Source organism: Panthera tigris, chromosome B1, assembly GCF_018350195.1.
Source record: "Panthera tigris isolate Pti1 chromosome B1, P.tigris_Pti1_mat1.1, whole genome shotgun sequence".
Taxonomy (NCBI): Eukaryota; Metazoa; Chordata; class Mammalia; order Carnivora; family Felidae; genus Panthera; species Panthera tigris.
Window position 1 is genome coordinate 91518868 of NC_056663.1, and position 8966 is coordinate 91527833.

The following is an 8966-nucleotide window of genomic DNA, read 5'->3' on the forward strand; positions in this document are numbered from 1 at the left end:
GGAAAAACAAAGCCTGGATGACAGCAGTGGTTACTGGTTTACAGTAAACATTGTTTACTGAATAGTTTAAGCCCACTGTTAAGACAATGTTGGGGGGAAAAAGATTCCTTTTAAAATATATAACTGTTCATAGACAAGAACATTGTCACCCAAAAGCTCTAATGGAGATGTGCAATGAGATTAATGTATTTTCATGCCTGCTAACACAACATACATTTTGAAGTCCATAGATCAGGGAGTCATTTTTACTTTCAAGTCTCATGATTTAAAAAATGTGTTTTGTAAGGCTATAGCTGCCACACAAGGTGATTCCTCTGATGGATCTGGACAAAGTAAATTGAAAACCTTCTGGAAAGAATTCACCACACTAGATACTAGGAAGAACATTGGTGATTCATGAGAAGAGATCAAAATATCAATGTCACCAGGAGCTTTGAAGGAGTTGATTCAAACCCTCATGTATGACTTTGAGGTACTCAAGACTTCAGCAGAAACAGTTACTGTACATGTGGTGGAAATAGAGAACTAGAATTAGAAGACCCTAAAGATGGAATTGAATCACTGCAAACTCATAATACAACATGAACAGATGAGAATTGTTTTCTTATGGATGAACAAAGAAAGTAAGTGGTTTTTTGAGATGAAAGCTACTCCCAGTGAAGATGTTGTTGAAATGACAACAAAGAATTCAGAATATTATATAAACTTAGTTGATAAAGCAGGGAGCAGGGTTTGACAGAATTGACTCTAATTTTGAAAGTCATTCTACTGTAGATCAAATATTATCAAGTAGCATCACATGCTGCAGAAAAACTGTTCCTGAAAGAGTCAATTGATGTGGCAAACTTCCTTGTTGTGTTATTTCAAAAAAATTATCATAGCATCACACTATCCTTCAGCAACCACCAACCTCATCAATCAACAACCATCAACTGTAAGGCCAGACCCTCCACCAGCAAGATTAGTACTCACTGAGAACTCAGATGATAGTTAGACTTTTTTTTGCAATAAAGTATTTTTAGTTAAGGTGTCTTCACTGTTTTGTTAGACATAATGGTCTTGCACACTTAATAAGCTATAGTATAGTATAAATGTAACTTTAATATGCACTAGGGAAACCAGAAAATTCTTTTTAACATGCTTTGTTTTGCTATTTGCTTTACAGAGGTGATCTAGGACCAAACTCTCAATTCTCCCAAGGTATACCTGTATTATGAATGTTTTCTTTCTTTCTTTTCTTTTTTTTTTTTGCAATATCTTCCAGATAATGAATGACCCTTATTTCATCCAGTTATTGAATCTTTAATTCCAATGATTGCATTTTAGACATTTACTATTCTACTTAACTCTTGTTCATGTTTTCTCTTTTTACCAATTTTGATAATTTTTTATTCCTTGTTCATGTTTGCAATCCCCTCTTTTTTATCTTTACATATTAGACATCATTATTTTATACGCAGCGTTTTATGGAGCTAATATATTAAGTTCTTATGGTTATGATGTCTCATGTTGTTTACTAAATTGTTCATATTGAAATTATGCATTGTGCGTATATACCAATCTGTATCTATATTATATCATCTATATATTCCTGGTATCTTTCCTTTAATATATAATTTTTATATTTTATACAAATCTGTTTCCATGCTACCTTCAGCTAAAAGTGACCCACTCTTCACGTAAAAATGTGATTTTAAATTTATTTCCTTTAATTTGTTAATTCACTAGGAACTTACTGTAGCATTGACATTCTAACCTGGTGAAAGTTTAGGTAATGTCATCTAGCTTCCATTATCTTAGAGATGTCCTCTTAATATGAACCTTGCTTTTTCAAAATTAACATGCATGTGTAGATTTAAAATAGAAATGAATTGCCATTATAAGCAATTCTTTAAGAAACAAACATAGATAAAGAACTAATTCAGTCCTATTCTTTGGCTTCTTCATTATGACTGCAATTTAGAGTAGAATTGTATGTTCCCACATGCCTCAGAGCACTAAATGTGGTTAGCGTGGGTAAAATTTAGCTACCTGAAAAAAAATGTTTTATATAAAATCAAGGGCACTGGCTAAAAAGAGATCTTCATGGTCCTAGAAAATATCTCTCTAACAAGCCTCTAAGATAACCAACAATAAGCAGAGAGAAGCGAAGAGAGGAAGGTGACATTTTGTTAAATGCAACATGGGCATCTGAATCATAATATTAAAAACATTATTTTGTAGTAAAATCTTTTGCATTTGTCAAATGCCTTACCATCTCTTCCTCTAACTGATAACTTTTAAATGTATTGCATACACTTATGTGTTTGCATTTATTTTTGCATTTTTCTTTAGTAAATTATAAGTAAACGTTTTTGAATATGTATATGTATGATATATACATTTATATGTTTATGTGTATATATAGACATGTGCTTATTATATTACAGAGGTATATCCTAAAATTATATATATATTCGTTTTGAAGAATTGAAGTTGGTACAGGCTAAAACCAAAATTTGAACACAGGCATATCTGTATCTCTATATCCAGGTGTATATCTACATCTATATCTGTATCTTTATCTTTGCATGCACCAATTATTTTACTGTGGAAAAGCTGTTTTCCATTATGAATCTCAGATTTTAGAACTTTAAATGAAAATAATGAAAAAAGAGAAAATAATGACAAAATTATTTATCGTGCATGGTGGTTGGTAGATTTAAAGAACACCATACAATTAAGTGTAGAAACACAAGGAAACAGTCAAGAATTACCATAGCACTATAAAGATATTACTTTTCATTCAAAGAGTGATAGACTGAGATGCTATACAACCAGAATCTGACATGCATAGTGTTTAAGGACTATTACACCGTTACAGAATGAAGTACTGACAACATTGAAAAGCTTTGAATTTCCAGTCCCTTTTTATATCACTGACCTAGGATGACATTACTCAGGACATGTTTCTTGATGATTGCCATTTAGAAAGATAGGCTGTGCTTCTTGGATGAATAATTCCTCTTTGAAGCACTAATATGCACTTGAATGTGCGGTTAGTTAATATCAGTATGTGTTAGAGCACTAAGGTTTAGAAAAACACCCCACTGAAATCAAATAAAATCTACCTGATTTATGGGCCAGACAGTTAAATAAGACTCACAATGATTTTAGCAGCTTTACTGGTGCTCAGATTTACAGACAATTGAATTTCTACAGCAGAATCTTCCTGACAATAAAATTTAGTGATAAAGTAGGAAACATTGTTAGCACTAAGGAGGAAATTGTTAAGAAGAAGAGAAATTGATATTTGTTATGGCAGCAACAAAAAGATTCAGTGTGAGTACAGTAAGGTTAGTTATCCAGGGAGATAAAAAAAAGGGCTTAAAATAAATGTTTAGATTGACATTAATCTTGCAGAAACAGAGGGTAGAAAATGACCTGGGGATAGCACAGTAATTAATAGTCTGAAATTAAAAGTTCAGGGTCTAGCAGGTATAATAAAAGAAAGTAAAATCCCACGGTACATATATTTTTTTAAAAGGTAATTAAAAATCAAGTAGATAATAGACCTTGTTCACAGAGCATACCAGTACTAATCACTATTTCAATATTAAACTGAATTGAAGTATTGTTCCTTTTTTCCTTCCCACAAAGCTAAAATCTTAAAAGGTAGTGTTAAATAATCATCAGAACTGTGTAGAATAAAAATGCAACACACATTGACCCGGAGTCATTAAGAACTATTTCTGAGAATACTATGTCATGCTAAGTGAAGGTTAACTTTTGAGTTCAGATATTTTTAAAATTTTTTAACGTTTATTTATTTTTGAGAGAGAGAGAGAGACAGAGTGCGAGTGGGGAAGGGGCAGAGAGAGAGGGAGACCCAGAATCTGAAGGAGGCTCCAGGCTCTGAGCTGTCAGCACAGAGCCTGAAATGGGGCTTGAACCCATGAAACGCTAGATGGAGACCTGAGCCAAAGTCAGAGGCTTAACCACCCAGGTGCCCCTCAGATATTTTTTTTTTGGATGTGCATTATGAAAGCCTCCAATAACCATGTTATTATTCTAAAAGTATAGTGACCATGTTTGAAGGTTTAGAAACTTATGTCAAAATTTATTTTAGTTGAATACAAAAATTGTTTTTTCTTGAGTATTTATCATGAAAGTACCTTAACTAAGTAGTATGGTTTTTGCATTCTTTAGACTTGGTGGATACTTATCTGATAAAGTCTACTCCTACTTTAATTATAAGTTAAACATAAACAGTTTAGAGATCCAAATTATAGTTACCCTAAGATAATTATATACTTGTGATAGATATTTAATTTGGGTCTGAAAATATGTCTTAAAAACACATATTCAGGGGCACCTGGGTGACTCAGTCAGTTGAACAGCAGACTCTTAACTTCGGCTCATGTCATGGTGTCATGGGCGTGGGATCAAACCCCACATCAGGCTCTGTACTTGCAATGCGGAGCCTGCTTGGAATTGTGTCTCTCCTCTCTCTTCCCCTCCCCTGCTCACTCGCTCTCTCTCTGCCCCTCAAAATAAATAAATAAACATTTAAGAAAACCACATATTCACTTCATCAAATATTTATTGTATACGTATATCACAAAGACCAGGTAGTTTGACAGTGCACAAGTGAAAAAGGCCTAATTCTAGCTCTTTTTTTTTTTTTTTTAAACGTTTATTTTTTTGAGACAGAGAGAGACAGAGCAGACAGGGGAGGGTCAGAGAGAGACGGAGGCACAGAATCCGAAACAGGCTCCAGGCTCTGAGCTGTCGGCACAGAGCCGGACCTGAGGCTCGAACTCGCGGACACTGAGATCATGACGCAAGCCGAAGTCCCGGCGCACAACCGACTGAGCCAGCCAGGCGCCTCTAGTTCTTGCTCTTTAAAAGACTTTTCAAGAGTGAATGAAGCCGACATTAAACATTTTCATTGAGAAGGAAACCCTAGTGGCAAAGCAGGGAGGGCACAGGCTTTAATGCTGGAGCGATCTAATTTCTGAATTTTTGCTGAGCCCTTTGTACATGACAAGTTTCGTTGATTACTTAAAAACTCTGAGCTTCACTCTTTTCTTTTGTAAACTAGTGGTCATGCCTGTGTTAGGATATTAATATCTGTAAACTGTAGATGTAATAGGCATCCAATAAGTGCTTTTTCTTGCTGGTTTTGTGGGGTTTTTTTGGGGGGGGGAGGGGGGTGAGAGTCTGATATGTAATTTCCATGACCTTTTTTGGGGTCATTTTTCATTATCAGAAGCTATTTTATTTATTTTATTTAAAAAAAAATTTTTTTAATGTTTTATTTATTTTTGAGACAGAGAGAGACAGAGCATGAGCAGGGGAGGGCCAGAGAGACAGGGAGACACAGAATCCAAGCAGGCTCCAGGCTCTGAGCTGTCAGCACAGAGCCCGACGTGGGGCTTGAACTCATGAACTGTGAGATCATGACCTGAGCTGAAGTCGGCCGCTTAACCGACTGAGACACCCAGGCGCCCCTATCAGACGCTATTTTAAAAATAAAGCCACACAATATAGTCTCCATTTAATTTTCTTCCCATTTGCAGCATGACACAATCTTCCAGTCACTTATATTATCTGGTATGAAATAGTTTGTTATTAAAGTATATTTATTAAATATTTGCCCAAGTCTCCCAGGGCCTCCATACTACTTATAATATGTGGAATCACAAAGAATGCACAGAAGAAACACTTAGAGAAAAGTGCATGTCCATATATTGGAAATAGCTTCAACAGATGTGTTAGGAGGAATAAATCTAAGAAACCACAGGAAGAGATTATTGGAATCCATTCCATAGCAAATATTTTACGATGTAAGCTTTGAACTGAACTTTGAATAGTAAAAGAAATGTAGCTTCAGATGAAACAGTACAAAGATGAATATTATTATAAATGTTTCCCTTGCTTTTACATTTGTAATTATCACATATTGATTATATGGTTTCTTTTTTGTATGATTGCTTTGAGGCACAAAATTGTATTTCTTGCCAGGCTGTTTGAATCTATGTTTTTACTATCTAGTAATTAGATCTGAAGAGAAATTACATTAAAAATGCCACTGTGATTATGGGTTGGAAGAGGATTAAATAAAATGACAGAGTTACAATAAAATTTGGCTATTTCTTGGGGTTTAAGTTCTATGTTTTCTATATAAATATACCAGGATGTTTTATTAAATGCTGTAGCAAATAAATATATGTTTCCTAACAAAGTGTTAATTTTTGTGTTCTTCTATATCTTCTGAACTTTCATTTCTTCAATATTTAGTGATCTGCACTTAGTTTGTCTGTTTGTTTGTTTTTCTCCTACTCTCCGAACGAAGTGATAAGTAGATGGAAATGTTCATAAAAATTGTGGTTACCCATAGTAACAAGTATTTCGAGCAATTATGAACTGTTTTGAAAGGTGAAACTCGTAATTCTCTCCTAAACAAGCAGATTTAATTGAAGTTAAAAATGCTAAAACAGCGGATTTTTCCATGAAAAGAACACTTTATTTTCCATCTTTCAAAGAGTCAGGAATGTTTAAAGGCAATGGCAAGCACTGAAAATGTAAGAAAAAATATAAACGTTGTAACCTCAAAAATAGTTGTATAGGGCTTTCACCTCAAGGAAGCAAAACAGTAATATAGAGTATAGATACAAAGAACACGGTAAATGTTTTATTTGCTGAATTTAGTATTTGATTTTTGTCTTTAAGTTGAGTAACATGTGCAAACTTACATGTTGTGTAGCATTAAACTAAATTGCATTTGTTTAACTAGCCATTTTCTATTTAAATTACTGCTTTCCAAAAGAGCTGCCAAAGAGCAGCAAAAGAATAAACTCAGAGATGGTGTTGAAAAACAGAGCACACAACTCAAAGTAAAATAAAATAAAATAAAATAAAATGAAAAGTACCTCTCAATTTAGAAATATTTTGTCCATCATTTTGCAAATTAGTTTCATGTCAATTTATAGATAAAAGCAATACATTTGTGCTTGCTCTATTCTGCAAAAAAGGATTTAGAGTTAAGGCACATTATATGAGTTCTTCATGATAACTGCTCGTAGGTGATAACTGGATTTGACTGCTTTGGTCTTTATTTATCTCACCTGTATTACAAACCCCTGAAAAGGAGAGCTAAATCCAAGTAAAGAAAAAAAAAAAAAAAAAAAAAAAACTGAATCCATTACAAAATTGATCAACTTTCTCACCATACTTCTTTAAATCAAAAAGTTCAATTTATAAAGAAAATCATTATCCTGATACTTTCATTTTTCCAATTGTCCATCTTAGTCATAGAAATACGAGCATTTTCCCCAGCGAAATTATTGCTAGATTAAAATTCACCGAGGAGAAATCTGTCTAGTCATATTAAAGTAACTGTGCACAGCTATTGAAAAAAAAATTCTATTGGAATGCAGATGATTAAACTGGCAGAGAAATATATGCAGTATTTTGAGTGTTTGTATATTTTAAATTGTGATAAATATTAAGGATGTTAAGGGACAATCATCCTTACAACACACAAATTAAAACAATCAATTGTGTTAGATATCAGAGAAATATTAAAAATATGCCTCCTTTGTTTAAATATAGAACTTGACATTTATTCAACCAATTTATTTGACAAGATTGATTAAACATAATCTGACACCGTTTAGGCATAAATTCATGACATATAAATCTGACTTTGTGTGTGTGTGCGTGTGTGGAGAGAGCACCAACTAGAAATATAAATGAAGTGCATTTTTAAAGTCTGTGTGTTTAACTATTTATGAAACAAAAACCGCTTTGTATATGTATTAATGAAATTGTTTTCTCCCTGTAAAGAAGGTGTAATCAAAAAAATGAATGTAAAACAGTTCAGGAAGGAAGAACCATAACCCTTTTTTCTTTTCTTTTTAGTTCTCTTGGTAAAGCTAGTTTGAGTCCAGTCAGGATCAGCATATTCTAAGATAACAATATAGCAACCGAGCATGAGATTTGCATCTCCACTTTAGATTTTTCATTCTTGAACCTCTTTTTGCCTTATCAGTACAGCTACCAAAGGGCTTAGCAAATGCTGCTGGAGTGGAATCTTTCACTGCATTTCAGACTGAAAATGTAATTGTTCATGTCCATTTCCAGCAGCAAGCCATGTCTGCAGACTTGCGATAAATCCAAGCAAAGAACAGGACAGACTTGAGGATGTATGCAAATAAAATATTAACCTACATCTGCAAGAGTTAATGTAGGAAATTCTATTATAGATATTATGTACATAACTTATTTTCATTTGTGCTTTACATTGAATGGCCTCATCAAACTGAAAAATATCGAACCTGCATTTCAAGTAATATAGGTCACTTTAAACATGCTTAATATTACTATGCTATTGGCAAATTTATTTCTGTCATTTAGATCAAAGGCATGTATTTGCTACATTTCCATGCCTGCTTTTCAAATATACTGCCATTCTTTCTTCCCTCGACAAATGTAAACTTAATGCTTGTAATCCTACAGAATATAGAAAATAACAAAACTAAATTGTATAAATGATCTTATTTTCCTATTTTCCCCAAAACAATATTTATATCTTTGTGCAATTGCATTATTACTTGCTTATCCACACTGCTTTAATTTATTTTAATGACATTATAAGAAAGCAATATGTTTATATCATATTTATTACATTATATTATGTAATATTATATTATATTATATATATTATATGGAAATAATGGATAATAATTTTAAAAAGAAGGAAAAATCTAAACTTACCAGATTAAAACATATCGCTTTTAAATGTAATGAGAAAAATTCGATCTCTGAATAAAGGAACTATAAACTGTAATAAAAACTATTAAGAAAAATCAGTGGGAAGTAGATATATTGTGACCAACTCCAGGGAATTATTCAATTTTGTGTATATGCTGAGTTAATTAAAAAAATGTGATTCTTTTGATTATAAAGCAGAAAAGAAGAAG